This window comes from Schistocerca americana, chromosome 3 (assembly GCF_021461395.2).
Source record: "Schistocerca americana isolate TAMUIC-IGC-003095 chromosome 3, iqSchAmer2.1, whole genome shotgun sequence".
NCBI lineage: Eukaryota > Metazoa > Arthropoda > Insecta > Orthoptera > Acrididae > Schistocerca > Schistocerca americana.
Window position 1 is genome coordinate 353,720,251 of NC_060121.1, and position 26,487 is coordinate 353,746,737.

Below are 26,487 nucleotides of genomic sequence, written 5' to 3' on the forward strand. Positions count from 1 at the left end.
GTAGATTAAAACTGAAGAAACTGCAAAAAGGTGGGAATCTAAGGAGATGGGACCTGGATAAACTGAAAGAACCAGAAATTGTACTGAGTTTCAGGGAGAGCATAAGGGAACAATTGACTGGAATGGAGGAAAGAAATACAGTAGGAGAAGAATGGGTAGCTCTGAGGGATGAAGTAGTGAGGGCAGCAAAGGATCAAGTAGGTAAAAAGACGAGGGCTAGAAGAAATCCCTGGGTAGCAGAAGAAATATTGAATTTAATTGATGAAAGGAGACAATATAAAAACGCAGTCAATGAAGCAGGCAAAAAGGAATACAAACGTCTCAAAAATGAGATCGACAGGAAGTGCAAAATGGCTAAGCAGGGATGGCTAGAGGACAAATGTAAGGATGTAGAGGCTTATCTCACTATGTGTAAGATAGATACTGCCTATAGGAAAATTAAAGAGACCTTTGGAGAAAAGAGAGCCACTTGTATGAATATCAAGAGCTCAGATGGAAACCCAGTTCTAAGCAAAGAAGGGAAAGCAGAAAGGTGGAAAGAGTATATACAGGGTCTATATAAGGGCGATGTACTTGAGGACAATATTATGGAAATGGAAGAGGATGTAGATGAAGATGAAATGGGAGATACGGTACTGCGTGTAGAGTTTGACAGAGCACTGAAAGACCTGAGTCGAAACAAGTCCCCGGGAGTAAACAACATTCCATTAGAACTACTGACGGCCTTTGAGAGCCAGTCCTGACAAAACTCTACCATCTGGTGAGCAAGATGTATGAGACAGGTGAAATACCCTCAGAGTTCAAGAAGAATATAATAATTCCAATCCCAAAGAAAGCAGGTGCTGACAGATGTGAAAATTATTGAACTATCAGTCTAATAAGTCACAGATGCAAAATACAGACGAATTTAAAAATTGGTAGAAGCTGACCTCGGCGAAGATCAGTTTGGATTCCGCAGAAATGTTGGAACACGTGAAGCAATACTGACCCTACGACTTATCTTAGAAAATAGATTAAGGAAAGGCAAACCTACATTTCTAACATTTGCGGACATAGAGAAAGCTTTTGACAATGTTGACTGGAATAGTCTCTTTCAAATTCTAAAGGTGGCAGGGGTAAAATAAAGGGAGCGAAAGGCTATTTACAATTTGTACAGAAACCAGATGGCAGTTATAAGAGTCTAGGGGCATGAAGGGGAAGCAGCGGTTGGGGAGGGAGTGAGACAGGGTTGCAGGGTTGTAGCCTGTCCCCGATGTTATTCAATCTGTATATTGAGCAAGCAGTAAAGGAAACAAAAGAAAAATTCGGAGTAGGTATTAAAGTCCATGGAGAAGAAGTAAAAACTTTGAGGTTCGCCGATGACATTGTAATTCTGTCAGAGACAGCAAAGGACTTGGAAGAGCAGTTGAACGGAATGGCCAGTGTCTCGAATGGAGGATATAAGATGAACATCAACAAAAGCAAAACGAGGATAATGGAATGTAATCGAATTAAGTCGGGTGATGCTGAGGGAATTAGATTAGGAAATGAGACACTTAAAGTAGTGAAGGAGTTTTGCTATTTGGGGAGCAAAATAACTGATGATGGTCGAAGTAGAGAGGATATCAAATGTAGACTGGCAATGGCAAGGAAAGCGTTTCTGAAGAAGAGAAATTTGTTAACATCGAGTATAGATTTAAGTGTCAGGAAGTCGTTTCTGAAAGTATTTGTATGGAGTGTAGCCATGTATGGGAGTGAAACATGGACGATAAATAGTTTGGGCAAGAAGAGAATAGAAGCTTTCGAAATGGGGTTTACAGAAGAATGCTGAAGATTAGATGGGTAGATCACATAACTAATGAGGAGGTATTGAATAGAATTGGGGAGAAGAGGAGTTTGTGGCACAACTTGACAAGAAGGGACCGGTTGGTAGGACATGTTCTGAGGCATCAAGGGATCACAAATTTAGCGTTGGAGGGCAACATGGAGGGTAAAAATCGTAGAGGGAGACCAAGAGATGAATACACTAAGCAGATTCAGAAGGATGTAGGTTGCAGTAAGTACTGGGAGATGAAGAAGCTTGCACAGGATAGAGTAGCATGGAGAGCTGCATCAAACCAGTCTCAGGACTGAAGACAACAACAACAACAACAGTCTCGACATGAAGTGCCACTTTCCAACTTTCCAGTCGACCTTCGTAATGGAAAGATTGCCACGAGAATACATGGAAAGGTAAAGGTTTTTCATGTAAATAACGATCATACAGTAATGTGCAGAAAATTAAATGTATCAGGTTGCCCTCCATGGGGTGGGTGCACGCAACGACTGTGGTTATATTGGGTTAGATAAAGCAGCAATCAGTCGTGGAATTATTTTCGTATGACATTTAAAGTCACTTTAAATGTCATATTAAAACAACTTAATTCCACGACTTATTGCTGCTCTATCTAACATAAACTAAATGTAGCTCATCACGTAAAAATACATTATAACAGAAACATCTTGCTAGGACAGGTTAAAACATAAAACGGCATATCAACGTAGCAGTTGTGTCAAAACAATTGACATAAAAACGTGAGAGAAACAATCGTTCTCAGGTCGGCATGTGAATGCACTGCGCCTATGTATGGAAAATGAACCCTCATTAAATCGGTGTCATAGCGTCGTACAATCCATAATGTTAATAAAATAGAAACGAAACTCTCATCCGATAAAGAAGATTTGTACACAGTACACACGATACATTTTTGTAAAATAATGAAATACGCTCTGTGCTGTTGCCGTATGTACTCCACATTGCAAAACAACGCGTCTGTCACAGATGTACGTCGTACGTCGATGGATCTAATGAAGCCAATGAAGCTGTAAAGCGTGCCAACAGCGACGTTGCTAAAATGTGCATTCAGTGCAAATACTCCCTCCTTCTGTCACAGGAAACAAGAGTTGTACTGGGTTCGCAAAAACTGACATAGTGTCGTTGGAGAAAATACGCAATCACTGGTTGTGAACCACAGTTTTTATTGTCCTTCTTGACTTCATTAATATTTTGAAAGCGAGACTGGTTTTGGTTCAACATGAACGGTTTCTCAGATCCCTAGACAACAGCACAATAACTATTCGATAAATATTCTACGAAATACATAATGTTATCATATCTACGTTTACATCTACATAGATACTCCGCAATCCACCGTACGGTGGGTGGCGGATGGTACCCTATACCACTGCTAGTCATTTGAATTACTGTTCCACCCGCAAACAGAGCAAGGGAAAAGCTACTGTCTATATGCCTCCACATGAGCCCTAATTTCTCGTACCTTATCTTCGTGGCCCTTACGCGCAATTTATGCTGGTGGCAGTAGAATCGTTAGGCAGTCAGCTTCAGATGCCGGCTCTCTAAATTTTCTTAGTAGATTTTCTCGAAAAGAACGTAGCCTTCGCTCCAGGGATTCCCATTCTAGTTCCAGAAGCATCTCCGTAACACTTACGTGTTTTTCGAACCTACCATCCCAAACACTCGAGCAGTACTCAAGAATAGGTCGCACCAGCGTCCTGTATGCGGTCTCCTTTACCGGTGGACCAGTCTTCCCTAAAATTCTCCCAATAAACCGAAGTCGACCATTCACCTGCCCAACCGGTTCTCACTTCTCGTTCCATCTCGTATCGCTATGCGGCGTTACGCCCCGATATTTAAACGACTTCACTGTGACAAGTAGGACACTAATAATATTATACCCGAACGTTATAGGTTCGATCCTCCTACTCATCCTTATTAACTTACATTTTTCCACATTTAGGGCTAGCTGCTATTCATTACACCAACTGGAAATTTTGTCTAAGTCGTCTTGTATCTTTCTGCAGCCACTCAAGTTCCACACCATATCGTACACCACGGCATCATCTGCAAAGAAAGGCAGATTGCTGCCCACCCTGTGCACCAAATCATTAATGTATACAGAAAACAACAGCGGTTCTGTCACACTTCCCTGGTGCACTCCTGACGATACACTTGTCTCTGATGAACACTCGCCGTCGAAGCTGGGTTCTATTATAAGAAGTCTTCGAGCAACTCACATACCTGCGAATTTATTCCATATGCTAGTATCTTCTTAACATCAAATGTACCATCACGTATCTGACTGTATCAGTCACAAGACTAACTAGTCCAACCATGAGCAAAATTTACGCTCTACGTGGCACAATAAAACAAGGCCGGCCGGAGTGGCCAAGCGGTTCTAGGCGCTACAGTCTGGAATCGCGCGACCGCTACAGTCGCAGGTTCGAATCCTGCCTCGGGCATAGATGTGTGTGATGTCCTTAGGTTAGTTAGGTTTAAGTAGTTCTAAGTTCTAGAGGACTGATGACCTCAGAAGTTAGGTCCCATAGTGCTCAGAGCCATTTGAACCATTTTTGATAAAACATGATTTTGTAAAATCCACGTTATTAATATTGCCCACAAAGCTACTGCCAAAAGATTGCGCCTGGTGCATTTGTCACATTCGAATAAAAAATGTACGCCCACACTGAATAAAAATGTTTAGTGCGAATACCGTTCTCGCAGATACTTAACATAAAATTTATGGTTTGTAAAGGTTAAGGCATTATAAAAGAATTACATTATAAACTATCGCATCATAAAAACTTAGGTAGTATTATTGGTCAAAACTAGAAAAAAAGGTCCTATTACCATCTCCGAGAACCAGTCACTGTTGAGATAAGGACCGTTTTACTTGTGACGAGTAGTATGCAGTATTCGGAAGTGTTGGGAGGACTCACGGAAATGGCATAGTAAATTACCACGACATGGTCATGTAAGCAAACGCAGTTCTTCGTACAGTCTTTGAAGGGAGGCATCAGGATCGCTGGATGGGCAGGAATTTTCGGTGCCAAACCATAGGCCATGCAGTTTACGAAACGGACGCACTGGTGCTATGCATCAGCGATATCTATGCGATGAATTACCGGCGCTCTTGGAGAACGTTACCTTTGCAGAAAGACAACCACTGTGGTTTACGCACGACTGGGCGCCGCCCCTTTCTCTACAGATCGTGCTACAGTATCTCACCGCAAATATTCATGGGCGACGTATTGGTCGATGAGGTCCGGTGGTATAGACTCGCCGTTTACCGGACCTGAATCCTTAATATTTCTGGTTAGGAGGGCATTTAAAGACTTTACTGTATGCCCAACTCATCGAAAATGCCCAGACCTTACAAGAGTGTGTCAGCAATGCATGTGATGCCATCCGAATAGATGCAGATGTATTTAAAAGAGTCAATGATTCACTGCGAAGAAGGGCGGAAGGATGTCTCAGGATGAATCTTATCCACATGCAGCACTGCCTATACTGTCTATTTCTACGTAATAGACACATGGAAATGAGACCGGAGACCCGTATTTCAACTGGACCTATTACTATGGGAACTATTCTTGTAGTTTTGAGCACTTCTACCTCCCGTAAGAATATGTGAGATTTTATTTGAACACACTGTATAAAAAATAACACTTGCTAAGGATCTGTCGTTCTAGTGGCACACGTGAGACCTAGCTAGTGGTCAAGGATGGCAGGATTCGCTTACAATTGTGGACGGGGCCGTAATCAGTTACTATTGGTTGGCCTTTCTTTCAATCACTCACAATTTATTTAAAATCAACACGAAATTAAAATAATGGCAATAATTTAAGAATGTTTCACGGCTGAAGACCTTAAAAGCCAAGAATGGTAATTATAAAAAAAAATTAACAAACATACATAAAATATAGACACAGCAAATATTGTTTTGAAAACAACCCAATGTGGTCGCAATTGGAATTTTAAGGCAAGTAACCACAGTCACGGCTGAATGCTTTTAACGCCAAGAATGGCAATAATTAAAAGAAATTTAACAACAAACAACATACAACAAAACAGCAAATATAATAACAAAGGTTAATTCAAAAGGACAAGCAACTGATCACCAAACAGGTGAGCTAAATGATGGTAACTTGGTAATACAATAATAAAATAATAATACAATATAAAACACAAAGGACAGTCACAGACGGTGCTCCAGGAAACGGCCTCTGAGTAGGTCAGGCGATGAGAAAGGCAGCCAAGAGTTGCATTCACACTACAAGATGCTAACTCAGATTAGTGGCAGTCTAACGAGTGACTAATGATAATTTTGATGACGCTACCTTACGTCCAATAAACCAAATACAATGATGTGAAAATACGCCAAAGCAGGAACTGGTGGTCTGGACTCCACCTGCAGAATACTGTGCTTAGAGTGCCCAGAACAAGAAAGGAATCACTACCACCAAGGTAGAAGAATCGCCAAGCAGCCTACAATCAAGAAAGCTGTTAAACTTACACGCCCCACTGGACAGCGGCGGAAAGTCAAGGAAACGTACACTGCCGTTACCTACACTAACCCCAAGGGCAGGTAACTGAGGCGATAGCGGCCACCAGACAGAAAAATAGCACTGGTTGAACTTAACATTTATAAGAAGCTGAAGGTAGTAAATAGTAATTTGAAGCCCACGAAACTTTATCACATACCCCTTCCCCAAGCACTGCACTCGCTGCTCTTTGCCTCGGCGACACTACCAGCAGCAACACGAATCGAAGTCACTGGAGAATCGCAGGATTTCACAATGGTGGAGATTCCTCTACTCGCATTGAAATGCACTCAACTTAAAACTTGCGGGATCTGGTTTCAACCCTTGTGACCACAGCCCTTCGATCCGGCAGTTCATGCGCGCCGCCAGTAGCCCCGGCGTGTTCACGCTCTGCGTGAACCTGGCTCCTCCTGCTTCCCCAACCGAACTGCTCACTCACACCACACAGAAGAACAACGGCGTCGCCCCAAAGACAGGGTCACAGTTACGACATACGGATAACGCCGCTGCTGCCACTAGCAGACAGGCAACGCTTGCGAAACCAAGTGGCGTCCTTAAGAAGAAGACAAAGAACCGCAACCATGTCAGCTAAACGATACAGCCTGGCCTCCAACAGGGGACGGGAACCTACAACAGCAGCAACGCGAGCCAGAGCACGGCTCAACAAGATACTTGAAATCCACGGAAAAATACGCAGAATGATATGTATGTACGGGAACAGAGACTTAAAAATGTAACAGATAGCAAAGAGAGAAATGTTCAGACCAAAAGGGCGAAAGGTAGCTGTTTGTCCTGAACATCGAAGATGTAACGAAGGAAATAAAAAATCAGTTCTGACGATTGCTGTCCTTTGTGAAAGTGGAGAAGATTCGCGGGACATGTTGAGTGGAGTGAATAATTTACTGAGCACAGAATACGATTCGTTATGAAATAGAGGAAACGAACAGCACAAATATACTTAGCGACAAATTTAACGTCAAATTTGGGGAGCAGTTCCTCGCCAAAAGACGTCTGTTACTATCAACCGCAGCCCTCATCTTCGGAATTTGTTAAAAGTGCATATGACAGACAATGTTGTAAGGAAGAGTATCATGGACTATAGCAAAAGCGGTCAAAAGGAGAATCGAAGCTTCACAGAAGTAGTGTTACAAAAGAATGTTGAAAATTAAGCTACCGCTGAAACTAAGAAAGAAGTTCTCCTTAGAAACGAGCAGGAAAAAAATGCATGGAAAACAATGATAGGAAGAAGGGGCAGAATGACAGGGCATATGTTACAGCATCAGGGAATAGATTCCATGTACTACAGATCACCGTAGAGGAGAAAAATGTTTAGGGGATGTTCGTATATTTATAGTAAATAATTGATTACACTGGGTACAAGTGCTGCTCTGGCATGAAGAGATTGACACATAAGAGGGAACCATGGTGGGCTGCTTGGAACCATTCATCATAGTCGTGAGATTAGAAAATGCTTGCATCTCTATAAATAAAAGGCAACGTCCTGACTATCTGGCTGACTCACCATCGCCCAGCCCAAAACGGTAAGGATCGAAACTTGAAATCTGGAGATAGTGTTGATCTTGTACTGTAGGTATCGTTTAAGAAGGAATTTTTCTAAATTCCACCCCTAAGGGTGTGAAATAAGGGATACAAATTTTTCGAAAATATGTCGCTATTAATGCAATTTTTAAGCTAGAACTACGAAAATGAACTACGAAAATGGTTTTTTGTTTCTCGGTCAGATATAGAAGGATACGTGCTTTAGAATTTTTGGAAATTCAACAACTAAGGAGGTAAAATAATGAGTGATAGTTTTTATGGAACTATTTAATTACGAAAACATTTTTTAAACTTAATCTCTGAAAATTTGTGTATGTCCTCTCGGTTAGAAATTTAAAAATACCTTTTCGATTTTTTCTTTACTGCAGCCCATAAAGTCGTGAAATAGGGGACAAAATTTTTTATGAAAATATTTCGTTATATTAAAACGTTTTTAAAGCTAAATCTATGAAACCTGTATTTGACTTCTAACGAAATATGTGTTAGGGAATGAAATAATATATATAGAAATCATACGAGTAAACAGACAGGATTAACAAAGGTTTCCAACTGTAGCTACCAGAAACGGAATTTGGTCAGAGGTACATTCTTACACGGCAACAATTAATGTAAAAAATTTGTTTCATTTGTGAACAACATAAAATTCCTATATAAAAAAAAGCTGTGTAGACTATACAGTCTATGCGAGCTAAGGAGCGGAGCTGAGGTAGTAGTTCATAAAAACATAAAAGAATAGAAGTAGCTTTTTTAGCTTCCAGAATGAGATTTTCACTCTGCAGCGGAGTGTGCGCTGATATGAAACTTCCTGGCAGATTAAAACTGTGTGCCCGACCGAGACTCGAACTCGGGACCTTTGCCTTTCGCGGGCAAGTGCTCTACCATCTGAGCTACCGAAGCACGACTCACGCCCGGTACTCACAGCTTTACATCTGCCAGTATCTCGTCTCCTACCTTCCAAACTTTACAGAAGCTCTCCTGCGAAACTTGCAGAAGTAGCACTCCTGAAAGAAAGCGTTGTTTCATTCCCATTTAAGATAAGGCCTAGTTGGATGGGAAATTCCTCATGTTCAAAATTTATCTGCGAATGGAGAGAGAGAGAGAGAGAGAGAGAGAGAGAGAGATTATATTACTGTACTATCTATTAATTCTTGGTACATGCTTATAGACGCAAGATAATTCCAGTAATCACGAGTAATTTCATCAGTAACGGACAGTTACCTTCGGGCTTCAGGGATCTAACTTCGGCGTATCCTTATAGAACAAAGAAGAATGAAACTATTAAGATCAGCAGAGCCAACAATGGACTGTACGTCGACCTTTTGTTATACATTCTAAAACCAGGCTGTGTTGTACGATAAAACGCTAATCATTTTTGCTTTCTTCACTGTCAGACTGACTAAGTAAGAGGGAAAATAACGTTGTACTTTTACAGATGAATTTTTATAAATTTAAGCTTGCATCAACTGGAAAAGGACCGGCTTTTGGCAGAGTTTACTACAGTTTTAAACATTAAACCTTCAACGTACATCCATTTTCCGTTAGTCATGTATACTCAACATCTGTGAAATATTTAACTTTGTCCATTTGCGTGGCACATATATTTTAAATTAGAAAGTCTGACAGTGAACTGTAGCGTTCATTCGTTAGCCCTAGAGAGTGTTATAAATTTTCGCGAACTGCATATTACACCGCCACCGTGGCGATCCATTATCGGTACAGCCCATAGAAAGACCAGTGACCTGTTAAACTATATATACCAGAAAATCGAAGCTTTTAACACAGCCACGAACAGCTATATATATTCGACGTTTTTAATTTAATGTAATGGTAAGAGCACTGCGTGGGTAACACTTCAGCTAACAAATTTTTATACATTATATTTTTTCTCTTGTGACATATAAACAATCACCGTAACTCATTTGGAAACATTCAAACTAACCATAGAATAATTTGATCTAAGCAGTAGCTGATGAATCAACCGAATAAAGGACTGGTATAAGCAGCTGCACTGCTATGAGGTCTACGAGTATCACTTTTGGTCGTACAGAGTTTATATGAAGAGCTAACTGATGACAGTATCGTTCCCCACAGAGTCAAACGTACTTGCAAACAGCTGAGCTCCTCATAGAGAAGGAATACACAAATACCTTGTAGCGTCTTTGTAGATATACGTCTGCTATGGTTTGTTGAAGTTTTCCCGGCAGATATTCGGAGGGTATTATAAATAGATTCAGTATTAAAACTGAATAACAGTCGTACATCTAATTATGTCAATATTAGCGGAAAGGTGAACACAAAAAAAGTAAAATATGGACGACGCTTGTGCATACTATTTTTTTTTTTCAACGATCGTTGAAATTTTCATTAGAATGACTCCGTTCTGCCATGTATATCTGTCTTCAGACTTGCACAATTCTAATTTTATCTATACTACTATATAAGAAAAAGTTGGTGCCTAACGTTATTACCAAAAATAACGAAAAGTAATTCGGTAAAGAACTTTCATATAGACAAAGGCTATGTATATTTTTTTACTATATAGGCAATATTTAATTATGTGCCTTACATATAAAGATGAAACGTTGCACCAAAATTCTCGAACAGTTCCTTACCGATTTACTTCAAATTTTTGCACAGTACTCTAAAGAACAAGGGGATAAAGACTATATATTTCTTAATACTTATAATTTATAAATAACTAGATGCGGTATGTAAAGGGAAAATGTCGTTATCCAAAATCTCGAAAAGTTCTTGACCGATTTACATCCAATTTTTACATGATACTCTATTGAACAAGGGCGTTTATATTTTAATGTAGGTAATATAATTATAAATATAAACGAGTACGTAATGTTACTAGCAAAAGCTTGATATGTTGTTGACCGATTTATTGCATATTTTGAAACGATACTTCAGTAAACATTCAGACAGACATAAGTCATTCATATTATTTATTTACAAGTGGCAAGGGCCTTATTGACCATACGTCAGCTCTACAAGCCTCTTCTATTCCTTCTGTTGAGTGATCTATTTGTCCATTCAGTATTGGTGTTCATCCTGGTTGTGTCCTCCTCTTCCTCTCGTACCATCTATTGGCCTTCCAAATGCTATTTTACGTAGTCTCTTTTCTGCTTTCTTGTTATATGACCTCTCCAGTTCAAATGTCTCCTCTTAAGCACATCTACGATGTTAACGGTGTTTGTACAGCTCTATTCATTCTTCATTTTCTCTTATCCTCCATTCCTTGTTATTTCATCATATACTTGACCAAAAATTTTCTTTGCATTTTTCTTTCAAATATTAATAGTTTTTCTTGATCTTTCTTTCTAAATATTAATGCTTCATATCAGTATAATGTTATTGGTATAATGGTTGACTAATACAAGCGGATTTTGAAGTTATTACTAGGTGATATTTTCTGTAAGTTTTTGACAAAACTAGAGAGTATTTTGTTCGCTGTTGCTAGACGCGCACCTACTTCTATACCCATTCCATTATTGTTACTAAATAGACTCCCTAAGTATTTGAAGCGGTCAACTGTTTTGAAAGTGAATCCATCTACAGCCAAAAGTGCATCACATTGGTTTTCCTTACTTATGACCAGATATTCTGTTTTTCTTCATTAACATATAATCCTGCTTTCTCAGCAATTTTGTAATAATTTTTCATCATTTTGATTGATTCTCTTTTGGAACCACTTATTAATGCTACATCATCTGCATAGGCAAGTCTAGTAATGTTCATCTCCTGCATTTGGATCCCTTGTGGATTAATTGTACCAAATTCTCTGTCGATATTCTCGAAGATGAGGTTAAATGAAATAGATGAAATGGCGTCTCAGTCCAGGGAACACCTTAACATTTTCAGTTTCTCCGACAGGTGTCCTCTTACGACATTAAGTTTCATCTGTACAGATTTTAATTAATCTGGTTAGCCTCGATGGTATTTCAGATTCCCTCATCATATTTAGAAGTGTCTATTGGTGTACGCTATTGTAGGCCTTTTTGAAATCTGCAAGTAACATGTGTACAAATACATTGAATGCGCACAGCTTTTCAGTTAGCTGCCTTAGAGTGAAAAGATCATCTAATGTGGATATATTTCGGCTGAAACCGCACTGGTGGTCACCAATTAATTCTTCAGTAATGGGGATCAGTCTGTTTAATAGGCACGTCGATTTATTTATTTTTTATTTATTTATTTATTGTTCTATGGGACCAAATTAAGGAGAAGTCTCCATGGTGATGGAACGAGTCAATACATGAAATTATAACACGATATTAGAAACAGATAAAATGAAATATAAAAAAACATATTCAGGTGCCAAGTCGTAAGTTTAAATGAAGAAAATCAACAATGTAACACTGGAATTTGCTTAATTTTTAAGCTCTTCCAGGAGCTCCTCGACAGAATAGAAGAAGTGAGCCATGAGGAAACTCTTCAGTTTAGACTTAAAAGAGTTTGGGCTACTGCTAAGATTTTTGAGTTCTTGTGGTAGCTTATTGAAAATGGATGCAGCAGAATACTGCACTCCTTTCTGCACAAGAGTCAAGGAAGTGCATTCTACATGCAGATTTGATTTCTGCCTAGTATTAACTGAGTGAAAGTTGCTAACTCTTGGGAATAGGCTAATATTGCTAACAACAAACGACATTAAAGAAAATATATACTGTGAGGGCAATGTCAGAATTCCCAGATTTTTGAATAAGGGTCGACAGGAGGTTCTCGAACTTACACCACGTATAGCTCGAACAGCCCGTTTTTGAGCCAAAAATACCCTTTTTGAATCAGAAGAATTACCCCAAAAAATAATACCATACGACATAAGCGTATGAAAATATGCGAAGTAGACTACTTTTCGTGTTGAAGTGTCACTTATTTCAGATAGTGTTCTAATAGGATTTTATAAGTAACATCCAGTAAAGCATTTAATCTATAGTTGTCGCACACAAGGGGATCATTCGTCTTAAATATGGGGCATATAATTGTGGATTTGCAGTCTGCAGGTATGTCTTCTCTCTTCCAAATTGTTTCTATTAAATATTGTGGTTCTATTTCCAGTTATAGTCCTCCATTCTTTAATAATTCAGCGTACATCTGGTCTTCATCGCAGGCCTTGTTATTCTTTAAGTTCTTTACAAAAATTGGTTCAAATGGCTCTGAGCACTATGCGACTTAACTTCTGAGGTCATCAGTCCCCTAGAACTTACAACTACTTAAACCTAACTAAGCTAAGGACATCACACACATCCATGCCAGAGGCAGGATTCGAACCTGTGACCGTAGCGGTCGCTCGGTTCCAGACTATAGCACCTAGAACCGCTCGGCCACCACGGCCGGCCTAATTTCTTTACAGCTTGTTGTATTTCTTTTACTGATATGGTGGTAACTTGTACATCGATTGTATCAGGTTCTTCAAATTTAAAGTAAGACTATGGATTATTGCAGCTGAGTAAATGTGAGAAGCATGTTTTCCATATATTGTTGTATGGCAGTCTTATTGGTCAGTAGTTACCCATACTGTCCCTTCATAAACTGTTCTCTTGCAGTAAATTTACCCAAAGATTTTTTAATATTTTGATACATCTGTCTCGCTCTGTGCTGCTTGAAATCATCCTATGCGTCTTCTATCATGTTGTTGTAGTATTCCCTTTTCGCTTGTCTTAGGGTTCGTCGTGTTTCCTGTAGGATTTTTTAATATCTTTCCTTCAGTGTCATATTATTCCTTCCTGTAATCTCCACGTTTCTCACATTTCTTCTCTCCAGAACTTTTTCTTGGCACTTTTTGCTCAAACAAATTTGTTAGGTTGTTTTCTTTTTCCTGTAACTTTGAATACTGTTCTTCAGGTATCTCCATCTGCTTTCGACATCTTGTTGTTCCCTGTGGGAGAGTCTAGTTCTTGTCAGGTTGCTTTCCATTTCTTTGTTAAAATTTACTTTTGTAGATTCTTCAGCCAGATTTCCTAAGTTATACCCAGTAATTACGAAATTGGGGAATGAGAACCGTACTGCGCAAAACCTGTGAAGGCATTCGTATATTAGGATATACACAGTAGACACACTGATGATGGGAAACAACATGACCACTGCCCATCGGGAGAATCCGGTTGCGGGCAGGTGATCCGGCAAGAGAGTATGCAAGAAGAGCACTGGCCAATGAGGGATCATTCTAGGTATAGTAGAGGCCAAAACCCACTGACATAAACGGCTTTGAAAGGTGTCGTATTGTCGTTACCCGGCACCTGGGAGTAAGTGTCTCAGAAAGGATAGGGCTGGATGGACGTTCGGGTGCTACTGTCGTGAGCACTGATTAAAAGACATTAAAACCACGAGTATGAGACATGATGTAGAGCTTCCACGCCTAATTGCATAACATATATATCGGAAGCTTGCTCACTCCGTAAAACAGAATATGGTATGCTATCTATGGCAGAGTGCACTGGTGATACAGGCACAGGTGCTTACGAGCACGCCGTTCAATGTACCTGGTGAATAAGGAGCTATGTAGCACTCACGTTGAGTTTTATCCAAACTTGTCCCCTGGTTGGATGAATTACGTTCCGATTGTCGTATCCAGATATGTCATCACCTAGGCAAACGGATACTCTAAATATGCTCCACGCCATGGACACAAGCCGGTTGGGACAGCATTATGCTGTTCAGGGCTTCACCTCGGTTACCAATGTACATGTGGTGCTAACGAAATTCACCCTTACAGCTGTGTATTAAGTGCACATCCACAATTTTCATCACGGCTATGAACAGCAACTGTGAGTAACTTCAGTTGATAAAAAAAAGCCAACCAGTTGCTTGAAGTTTATACATTTAAACTTGACCTAGGTTTCAATATTACTATGAGTATCTTCTTCAGAAATACATACTGTTACCTAAAAAGACAGTCAACAATTTCTAGCTACCGGTTTGATGTAAGTTAAGTAAAATTCGCAAATGGAAAATCAAATCATTACTTACATTGGCTACATTCAAATATGTTACGTAAATCAAGAACTAACCAGCTCAAGTTACATGCATTTTAATTTTCTGAACTATTTCAATACTGTTACGTTATTTTCCTACTGTTACAACAAGGATTCTTATTTGTTTGTTACGATGCCATGTAGGTGAATAGAAACATAAATTTTACATAACTGAGTTCTTCATTTCAGCGTAGGCTCGCATAATGTGGTGCGCTCTACGGTAGTTTACTATGGTTAGATGGTACGTGTTTTAGTTCGACGTTTGCCTTCGTTGAACAGCTATACCTATCTAAAATTTTAATTAGAGTTTAATTATATTGATGTGACTTGAGCTAGTTAACTCGTGATTCATGTAAGATATTTTAATGTAACAAATGTAAACTATTTCATTTCCCAGCTTACTTACCTTACATCTTAGTTGGTAGCTAGAAATTATTGTTTGTCTTTATTAGATAACACCATATACTTCTGACGAGATATTCGTAGTAGCATTGAAATCTAGATCAAGTTTATTAATTTAAACTTACATTAACCGGTTGAATGTTTATTTTATGATTTCAAGTGAACGTTACTGCTGACCACAGGCATTCATCCATTCTTGATGCGTTTTCCAATGGCGACCATCAGGATAACTACTCACGTCACAAGACCAGGATCGTGCTACAGTGGTTTCTAACATGGTAGTGAACTCACGTTGATGTCTTGGTCACTAAATTCGCTTAAAACTATGCCAATGGAAGAACGTTTGGATGCTATCGAGCGCCAGGTCCACCCCCACAAACCATCGGTCCGTAATTGCCTGAGTTATGCATGGACATATGGCGTCACCTCTGGAAATATAGAAAGGGCGTGCAGAGTCCACGCCACCCAGAGTTGCTGGTGTTTTGCGGTTCTAAAGTGGTTCAACACGCTAACAAGCAGGTCGTCAGTTCGATTTGGTTCATCATGTAACTGAGGACCACTGCAGGCAGAAGAGATTGTCACACTAGGTAAAAATCGTCGCCTGCCGAATCAATGACGTCACCCCCAGCAACACCCTCACATTCAAATAAAAAAGTCGAGCTCCCTAAAGCAAACTTATGCTTGCTTTAGCCAGTCAAATCCCAAGCAAGGAAGAAACTTAGTTGTACTGTTTTTGGCTTTTCAGATGTATCACTTGCTTCAGTGCTTCACGGGCGTAGCGTCAGATAACGTCGTGTAAAATGCACAATATTTTCTCTAGGCAACGCCTCGTTATCTTCAGATGCTTGTCAGTAGTCTCTTAGAAATATTGTGCAGTTTACATACTATCTGACGCAACACCCATGGGAATATTGTTCAGTTTACACAACACCAACCATGAACTACTGAAAAAAGAGATTAGTATTTGACAAACCAGGGTAGCAGGAGTGGTTGCATCACGTTCCTGATCTCCATAAATTGTGGTCTTCGATTGAATTTCATATTCCGACTCTCTGCAAAGTATCTCATAGTAAGAATATGAGATACCATCAATGGTACCGTGTGACACAGATACAAACTTGATAATTCATAACAAGTATAAGACGGCCACGATGTCCACTAAGGCCATTTCACAGTACAGAATTACAGCGTGTTTCGCAAACACTAATTTCTTGAGTGAGCGTCTGACTTTCGATCTGCTAACTGAACCCCGGTGGGTGTAACAAACGACGTGTGTATGTGTGTATGCATAATGTTGTCTCCACAGTAGAATTCTCATACCTATAAATTATTAAACTGATCCTAACTTTGGATTCCTAATTATTAGAATTTCCTTGGTCGTACCACAATTTAACGCATCTAACAATTCGTTCTTATCGAGAAGCTACTAGAGTGATTTATAAGGGGATACTATAAGTTGTTCAGACTTTCAATAGCATGCAGAATAGAATGCAGAATTTCTTTTTCTTTTTTTTTTTTTTTTTGGGTCATCAGTCTACTGACTGGTTTGATGCTGCCCGCCACGAATTCCTTTCCTGTGCTAACCTCTTCATCTCAGAGTAGCACTTGCAACCTACGTCCTCAATTATTTGCTTGACGTATTCCAATCTCTTTCTTCCTCTACAGCTTTTGCCCTCTACAGCTCCCTCTAGTACCATGGAAGTCATTCCCTCATGTCTTAGATGTCCTATCATCCTGTCCCTTCTCCTTATCAGTGTTTTCCACATATTCCTTTCCTCTCCGATTCTGCGTACAAACTCCTCATTCCTTACCTTCTCAGTCCACCTAATTTTCAACATTCGTCTATAGCACCACATCTCAAATGCTTCGATTCTCTTCTGTTCCGGGTTTCCCACAGTCCATGTTTCACTACCATACAATGCTGTACTAAAGACGTACATCCTCAGAAATTTCTTCCTCAAATTAAGGCCGGTATTTGATATTAGTAGACTTCTCTCGGCCAGAAATACCTTTTTTGCCATAGCGAGTCTGCTTTTGATGTCCTCCTTGCTCCGTCCGTCATTGGTTATTTTACTGCCTAGGTAGCAGAATTCCTTAACTTCATTGACTTCGTGACCATCAATCCTGATGTTAAGTTTCTCGCTGTTCTCATTTCTCCTACTTCTCATTACCTTCGTGTTTCTCCAATTTACTCTCAAACCATACTGTGTACTCATTAGACTGTTCATTCCGTTCAGCAGATCATTTAATTCTTCTTCACTTTCACTCAGGATAGCAATGTCATCAGCGAATCGTATCATTGATGTCCTTTTACCTTGTATTTTAATTCCACTCCTGAACCTTTCTTTTATTTCCATCATTGCTTCCTCGATGTACAGATTGAAGAGTAGGGGCTAAAGGCTACAGCCTTGTCTTACACCCTTCTTAATACGAGCACTTCGTTCTTGATCGTCCACTCTTATTATTCCCTCTTGGTTGTTGTACATATTGTATATGACCCGTCTCTCCCTATAGCTTACTCCTACATTTTTCAGAATCTCGACCAGCTTGCACCATTTTATATTGTCGAACGCTTTTTCCAGGTCGACAAATCCTATGAAAGTGTCTTCATTTTTCTTTAGCCTTGCTTCCATTATTAGCCGTAACGTCAGAATTGCCTCTCTCGTCCCTTTACTTTTCCTAAAGCCAAACCGATCGTCACCTAGCGCATTCTCTATTTTCTTTTCCATTCTTCTGTATATTATTCTTGTAAGCAGCTTCGATGCATGAGCTGTTAAGCTGATTGTGCGATAATTCTCGCACTTGTCAGCTCTTGCCGTCTTCGGAATTGTGTGGATGATGCTTTTCCGAAAGTCAGATGGTATATCGCCAGACTCATATATTCTACACACCAACGTGAATAGTCGTTTTGTTGCCACTTCCCCCAATGATTTTAGAAATTCTGATGGAATGTTATCTATCCCTTCTGCCTTCTTTGACGGTAAGTCCTCCAAAGCTCTTTTAATTTCCGATTCTAATACTGGATCCCCTATCTCTTCTAAATCGACTCCTGTTTCTTCTTCTATCACATCAGACAAATCTTCACCCTCATAGAGGCTTTCGATGTATTCTTTCCACCTATCTGCTCTCTCCTCTGCTTTTAACAGTGGAATTCCCGTTGCACTCTTAATGTTACCACCGTTGCTTTTAATGTCACCAAAGGCTTTTTTGACTTTCCTGTATGCTGAGTCTGTCCTTCCGACAATCATATCTTTTTCGATGTCTTCACATTTTTCCTGCAGCCATTTCGTCTTAGCTTCCCTGCACTTCCTATTTATTTCATTCCTCAGCGACTTGTATTTCTGTATTCCCGATTTTCCCGGAACATGTTTGTACTTCCTCCTATCATAAATCAACTGAAGTATTTCATCTGTTACCCATGGTTTCTTCGCAGGTACCTTCTTTGTACCTATGTTTTCCTTCCCAACTTCTGTGATGGCCCTTTTTAGAGATGTCCATTCCTCTTCAACTGTACTGCCTACTGCGCTATTCCTTATTGCTGTATCTATAGCGTTAGAGAACTTCAAACGTATCTCGTCATTCCGTAGTACTTCCGTATCCCATTTCTTTGCGTATTGATTCCTCCTGACTAATGTCTTTAACTTCAACCTACTCTTCATCACTACTATATTGTGATCTGAGTCTATATCTGCTCCTGGGTACGCCTTACAATCCAGTATCTGATTTCGGAATCTCTGTCTGACCATGATGTAATCTAATTGAATTCTTCCCGTATCTCCCGGCCTTTTCCAAGTATACCTCCTCCTCTTGTGATTCTTGAACAGGGTATTCGCTATTACTAGCTGAAACTTGTTACAGAACTCAATTAGTCTTTCTCCTCTTTCATTCCTTGTCCCAAGCCCATATTCTCCTGTAACCTTTTCTTCTACTCCTTCCCCTACAACTGCATTCCAGTCGCCCATGACTATTACATTTTCGTCCCCCTTTACATACTGCATTACCCTTTCAATATCCTCATTCACTTTCTCTATCTGTTCATCTTCAGCTTGCGACGTCGGCATGTATACCTGAACTATCGTTGTCGGTGTTGGTCTGCTGTCGATTCTGATTAGAACAACCCGGTCACTGAACAGTTCACAGTAACACACCCTCTGCCCTACCTTCCTATTCATAACGAATCCTACACCTGTTATACCATTCTCTGCTGCTGTTGATATTACCCGATACTCATCTGACCAGAAATCCTTGTCTTCCTTCCACTTCACTTCACTGACCCCTACTATATCTAGATTGAGTGTTTGCATTTCCCTTTTCAGATTTTCTAGTTTCCCTACCACGTTCAAGCTTCTGACATTCCACTCCCCGACTCGTAGAACGTTATCCTTTCGTAGATTATTCAATCTCTTCCTCATTGTAATCTCTCCCTTGGCAGTCCCCTCCCGGAGAACCGAATGGGGGACTATTCCGGAATCTTTTGCCAATGGAGAGATCATCATGTCACTACTTCAATTACAATTGTCTGTTCATTTACACTTCTGGCTATTAAAATTGCTACACCAAGTAGAAATGCAGATGATAAACGGGTATTCATTGAACAAATATATTATACTAGAACTGACATGTGATTACATTTTCATGCAATTTGGGTGCACAGATCCTGAGAAATCAGTACCCAGAACAACCACCTCTTGACGTAATAACGGCCTTGATACGCCTGGGCATTGAGTCAAACAGAGCTTGGATGGCGTGTACAGGTACAGCTGCCCATGCAGCTTCAACACGATACCACAGTTCATCAAGAGTAGTCACTGGCGTATTATGACGAGCCAGTTGCTCGGCCACCATTGACCAAATGTTTTCAATTGGTGAGAGATCTGGAGAATGTGCTGGCCAGAGCAGCAGTCGAACATTTTCTGTATCCAGAAAGGCCCGTACACGACTTGCAACATGCGGTCGTGCATTGTCCTGCTGAAATGTAGGGTTTCACAAGGATCGAATGAAGGGTAGAACCACGGGACGTAACACATCTGAAATGTAACGTCCACTGTTCAAAGTCCCGTCAATGCGAACAAGAGGTGATCGAGACGTGTAACCAGTGGCATCCCATACCATCACGCCGGGTGATACGCCAGCATGGCGATGACGAATACACACTTCCAATGTGCGTTCACCGCGATGTCGCCAAACACAGATGCAACCATCATGATGCTGTAAACAGATCCTGGATTCATCCGCAAAAGTGACGTTTTGCCATTCGTGCAGCCAGGTTCGTCGTTGAGTACACCATCGCAGGCGCTCCTGTCTGTGATGCAGCGTCAAGGGTAACCGCAGCCATGGTCTCCAAGCCGATAGTCCATGCTGCTGCTAATGTCGTCGACCTGTTCGTGCAGATGGTTGTTGTCTTGCAGACGTCTCCATCTGTTGACTCATGGATCGAGACGTGGCTGCACGATCCGTTACAGCCATGCGGATCAGATGCCTGTCATCTCGACTGCTAGTGATACGGGGCCGTTGGGATCCAGCACGGCGTTCCGTATTACCCTACTGAAACCACCGATTCCCACAATCATTAGATCTCGACCAACGCGAGCATTAATGTCGCGATACGATAAACCGCAATCGCGATAGGCTACAATCCGACCTGTATCAAAGTCGGAAACATGATGGTACGCATTTCTCCTCCTTACACGAGGCATGACAACAACGTTTGACCAGGCAACGGCGGTCAACTGCTGTTTGTGTATGAGAAATCGGTTGGAAACTTTCCTCATGTCAGCACGTTGTAGGTGTCGCCACCAGCGCCAACCTTGTGTGAATGCTCTGAAAAGCTAATCATTTGCATATCACGGCATATTTTCCCTGTCAGTTGAATTTCGCGTCTGTAGCACGACATCTTCGTGGTGTAGCAATTTTAATGGCCAGTAGTGTATGTTTCACTTCAGATAGCGTCCCCCCGTTATCACACGGTCGCAGCATTGGTTGATACTGAACAGCGGTGAGAAACAGGAGACTCACACCCTGATTGGCACTTTCAGAAAAAAACGCTGTGGACAAGCAGATGGAACTCAACACATTAACGGTGCGTTTACACGTGTGCGAATTTGCTTGCGTACAATCGGCCGTCGCAGGAAGAGGCAAGGAGGCGCATACACCGGTGCGAAGTTGCACGTGCCTTCGAATTGTGCGCACAGGGGCGCAGGAGTCTCCCCATACCAGACGGGAAGACACGTCCCTCTGCTTGCGTGTGGGGCATGCACAGGCCCAGGGCGACTAGCCACAAGCTGCACAGGTGTAAACGCATCTTTACAGTGATCGTGTCCCTGTCCGCCGAACTGGAGAGCGGACAGCAGTTGTATAGCACCGACGGTCTACTAGTTGGTGGTTGGCCGCTGTGCAGATCATCTACGTGGTGTACCTGCAATTGTCTGTCTACTCACTGGACGCAATACGCCGTCCGCAAACTGCTAGGGGTGAAATTTGTATAAGACAGAACAAAAGTCAAGATTTCTGTTTGCTCACTAGCCAGGAATAGAAATACGACTCCAGTATTCTCCCGTAAAGAAGAACTTCAGTGTTTGTCAGTCTCCAGAGAGAGCTAAAGAATCGTCGCTCGAGTAAACAGCATAATAACTCCGTCTCAGAGAAACTACTCACGCGCTCTCTGTGTCGAAAGTAACAATTCTTAAAATTTGACTGTCATCTCATCTGCTATGGCTATCTCCAGCGAATTCTTCTGGCGATGTTCAGTCCAGTGCTCTCGATCGCGTCGTTTGTGATCCTGCGCGTTCCTTTGCACTAAAAGGGTATCGTTTCCACATTCTTCAGCCCCCAATGCTCTTTCTCCAGGTACACTACTCTGAAATTTTTTCATCTCGCTAGAGGATATCTCCCGCCATTTATGTCCGTGATAGGTGGCATCTGTGGCCTCTAACATCACAAACCGTCGCCGTCGCGCGCTGTTCTCTTTCAGGGCAATAAATGTCCGCCCTTACAGAGTACAACAAGATGCTTCCCAGCCGCCCTTAGCCGAAAGCGCCATCTGAGGAACGCACCGCCACTCGGCCGTCAGTGCCCAGCTCTAGTTAACATCCAGACATTCAGAATCACAGAAATCGTTAGTATAAGGCGCTAGATCCAATAAAAGAATGGAAAAAAAAATTGAGAATGCGCTAGGTGACGCTCAGTTTGGCTTTAGGAAAAGTAAAGGGACGAGAGAGGCAATTCTGACGTTACGGCTAATAATGGAAGCAAGGCTAATGAAAAATCAAGACACTTTCATAGGATTTGTCGACCTGGAAAAAGCGTTCGACAATATAAAATGGTGCAAGCTGTTCGAGATTATGAAAAAAGTAGGGGTAAGCTGTAGGGAGAGACGGGTCATATACAATATGTACAACAACCAAGAGGGAATAATAAGAGTGGACGATCAAGAACGAAGTGCTCGTATTAAGAAGGGGGTAAGACAAGGCTGAAGCCTTTCGCCCCTACTCTTCAATCTGTACATCGAGGAAGCAATGATGTAAATAAATGAAAGGTTCAGGAGTGCAATTAAAATACAAGGTGAAAGGATATCAATGATACGATTCGCTGATGACATTGCTATCCTGAGTGAAAGTGAAGAAGAATTAAATGATCTGCTGAACGGAATGAACAGTCTAATGAGTACACAGTATGGTTTGAGAGTAAATCGGAGAAAGACGAAGGTAATGAGAAGTAGGAGAAATGAGAACAGCGAGAAACTTAACATCAGGATTGATGGTCACGAAGCCAATGAAGTTAAGGAATTTTGCTACCTAGGCAGTAAAATAACCAATGACGGACGGAGCAAGGAGGACATCAAAAGCAGACTCGCTATGGCAAAAAAGGCATTTCTGGCCAAGAGAAGTCTACTCATATCAAATACTGGCCTTAATTTGAGGAAGAAATCTCTAAGTATGTACGTCTGGAGTACAGCATTGTATGGTAGTGAAATATGGACTGTGGGAAAACCGGAACAGAAGAGAATCGAAGCATTTGAGATGTAATGCTATAGACGAATGTTGAAAATTAGATGGACTGATAAGGTAAGGAATGAGGAGGTTCTACGCAGAATCGGAGAGGAAAGGAATATGTGGAAAACACTGATAAGGAGAAGGGACAGGGTGATAGGACATATGCTAACACATGAGGGAATGACTTCCATGGTACTAGAGGGAGCTGTAGAGGGCAAAAACTGTAGAGGAAAACAAAGATTGGAATACGTCAAGCAAATAATTGAGGACGTAGGTTGCAAGTGCTACTCTGAGATGAAGAGGTTAGCACAGGAAAGGAACTCATGGCGGGCCGCATCAAACCAGTCAGTAGAATGATGACCAAAGAAAAAAAGATCCAATAACAGCCAATGAAATGATTAATCCGATTTTGCATCGTAGATATCATCTGAGGTAAATATAAAACTACAAGAATATTAAACGTTTGGCAGCAATATCTTGGACTCCCTCAGTGAAATTATGCGCTTCCTTTCGTATTTACTGTCTGTACGTTTGTTATGTAAACTGTGCTATCTAGCAATTAGCTCTTTGAGTGCACAGTTTGCTTTTCCTATCATGAGTAAATGAAAAAAAAAAATTACACCGAATTTCACTTCTACAAACTTGCTTCTGCTCGCACCAGTGAAGATGTAAACAAAATGCAGATGGACGGTTAAGATCAAGTACGCAAGCTCTGCCGTGCTGGCCAAGATTGAACAATCGGGACTGACTGAACGCCATGTCACTCTCCGCCAATAGAGCCATCTGGATGCAGTATGAAGGGACGTGGGCTCGGGATATCGTTCTCTCGGCCGTTGTCAGCTTTCTTGAACTCGGAGCCGCTACTTCTCGCTGATGTAGCTCCTCATCTGGGCTCAAGAGGCTGAGTGCACCCAATTCTATTACTCGCATCAAGGAAAACCCGGATCTATCACAGTTCTGCTGAATCAGACAGATAGAGAATGATTGCAATTCAGAAATTACAACATCTACAACTGGCTGTTACGATATGTGTATTTCACAATTATGATTTCAGCACATATGACATTTTGAAGTGATAACTCACCATTAAGTACGTTAATTTGTACTGATAAGTATTACGATTTTCCCTCATTTTCAGCCACACTTGCTTACTTTAGTTCGATAACAAATAAAGTCTGACGCAGACCAGTTAATCGGGATGCGCCCTGTAGCTACAGTACATCCTAATGTCGCCGTGGGAACAGGATGGTGAGGGTGCCAGGCCCATCGCCCCGACCGCCTAATATCCTCGGAAATTTTGAAATTTGTGGTAACAGCGTGTGGGACCATACTGCTGAGGTGATCGGTCCCTAAACTTACACGCTACTGAATCTAATTTAAACTATCTTACCGTAAGAACAACACACACACACCCATGCCAGAGGGAGGACTCGAACCTCCGACAGGGGGAGCCGCGCGATCCGTGAGAAGGCGCCCCAGACCTCGCGGCTACATCGCGCTGCAATGTCCTCAGAAGAGACCCCCAATACTCATTTGACAGATAGAATTGTCCTGGGGCTTTCTTGACGGATTGGAACGAAGAAAAATCCCCGCTCTGTTACTGATCCCGAGTCTCTCAAGGCAGGAGGATAGTGCCCTACTCGTTAGAGTAATACGGCCAAATTCGATACTTAAGAATAAGCAAAGATTTCTCGTTGTCTGGATAAAAGGAAGACGTGGCACCTCATACAATTCCTACTGAACTCAGTGTAAATACTCGATAAGTATCACCACACTTCATGTTCGTAACGCAATACGTGCGGAAATTAAGAAAGTGAAATAAAGAACATCGATAACAGTTCAGACGAAAAATACGGAAATATCAACTGCAGCACTTTAGACGCGAATAAACCTGAAAGTAATGCCTGGCAGCTATTTCTGTTTCTTATATTTTTAGGAGTTTAATATAGTACTGTAATGCAGTGTACATCAAAAACCTTTCGCTGAAATAGACAGCTAATGTAATATTTGGTGCTAGGGCTCACGTCGGTAGTTTTCAGAGAAGCATTTTCTCTTGAAGAGGGCCGCTTCTTGCTCAAACTGGTCGAAAGGTGAAGGTCGACGTTCCGCCTGATATCGAATCGGAGTTGGCGCCAGCTTTTCTTCCAGGCGCAATCGGCAAACTCTCTCGAATGTCCATTACTTACGGAGCGCCGGAGGTAAACAATTCGGCGTAGAAAAGTCGAGGAAACAAAAGTTAGGATCTCCATCAGACCTCAGCCGCCCGCCTGAAGGATGGCGGCGGCAAGCGGTGGAACGATGGGAGGGGGAAGGCCTGGGATTTGCGGAAGGGAGAGAGGGGGGGCGGAGGGGAAGGGTTAGGTGGAGGGGGTGGGGGCGGCAAGTTTTAATCCCATCGCGAGGTGGCCTCTCGCCTCTTTCCCTCCGCGTTCCGTCTTGAGGAATGCGAGGAAGGCGCCGTGGTCCCAGTAGCACACCGCCACTTTGCGTGATTGTCGGAATGCCGACGCTCTCGTACCCTCGGCCACAGCCTTACCGCTTTCCTCTCGTAGTTGTCCACTTTAACTGCCCTTCAGCAGCAAAGGGGTATCTCGTCGATTTCTAGATTTGTCACTCTTTGAATAATGCATCTGGAGACTCCCAGTAGTTCCGTTGCTTCGCTTTCACGTTGGTACACTGCTGGCCGTGAAAACTGCAGCAAACGTGAGATTAAAGCTGCAGTCTCCTTCTGGTTCCATACGCCAACAGATATGCTATCATTTTTGGATAATCTGATAAACTACTCCTAGTAACACTCTTGTCGCAGTTAACACTATCAAATATCTTTGATGGCTATTACAGAGAAAACATGATACTACGTACATGATTACCATTGGACTGTAAAAATTTGACGATGCCATGCTGTGCGGATACCGGTGTATTAGATTTTTGTATGCGTCTATGATGAACATTACTCAAATGACTGATGAATCGTGAATTTATTTTCAGAACCTTTTCTTAAGAATTTACTTTAATTAGTAGCGATTCATCAAGAACATTAACACATTTAATCACACTATGTGAGCGTGGAAGTAGTTGCCAGTGGGTAACTGATGCAAACAAATTAAATTTCTTTCAGCAAATGGAAATTTTGTTCCTAAAAGCCCTTATTTTAAAAACAGATTTAAAATTATAATCAGAAAGCACCCTCAAAATAT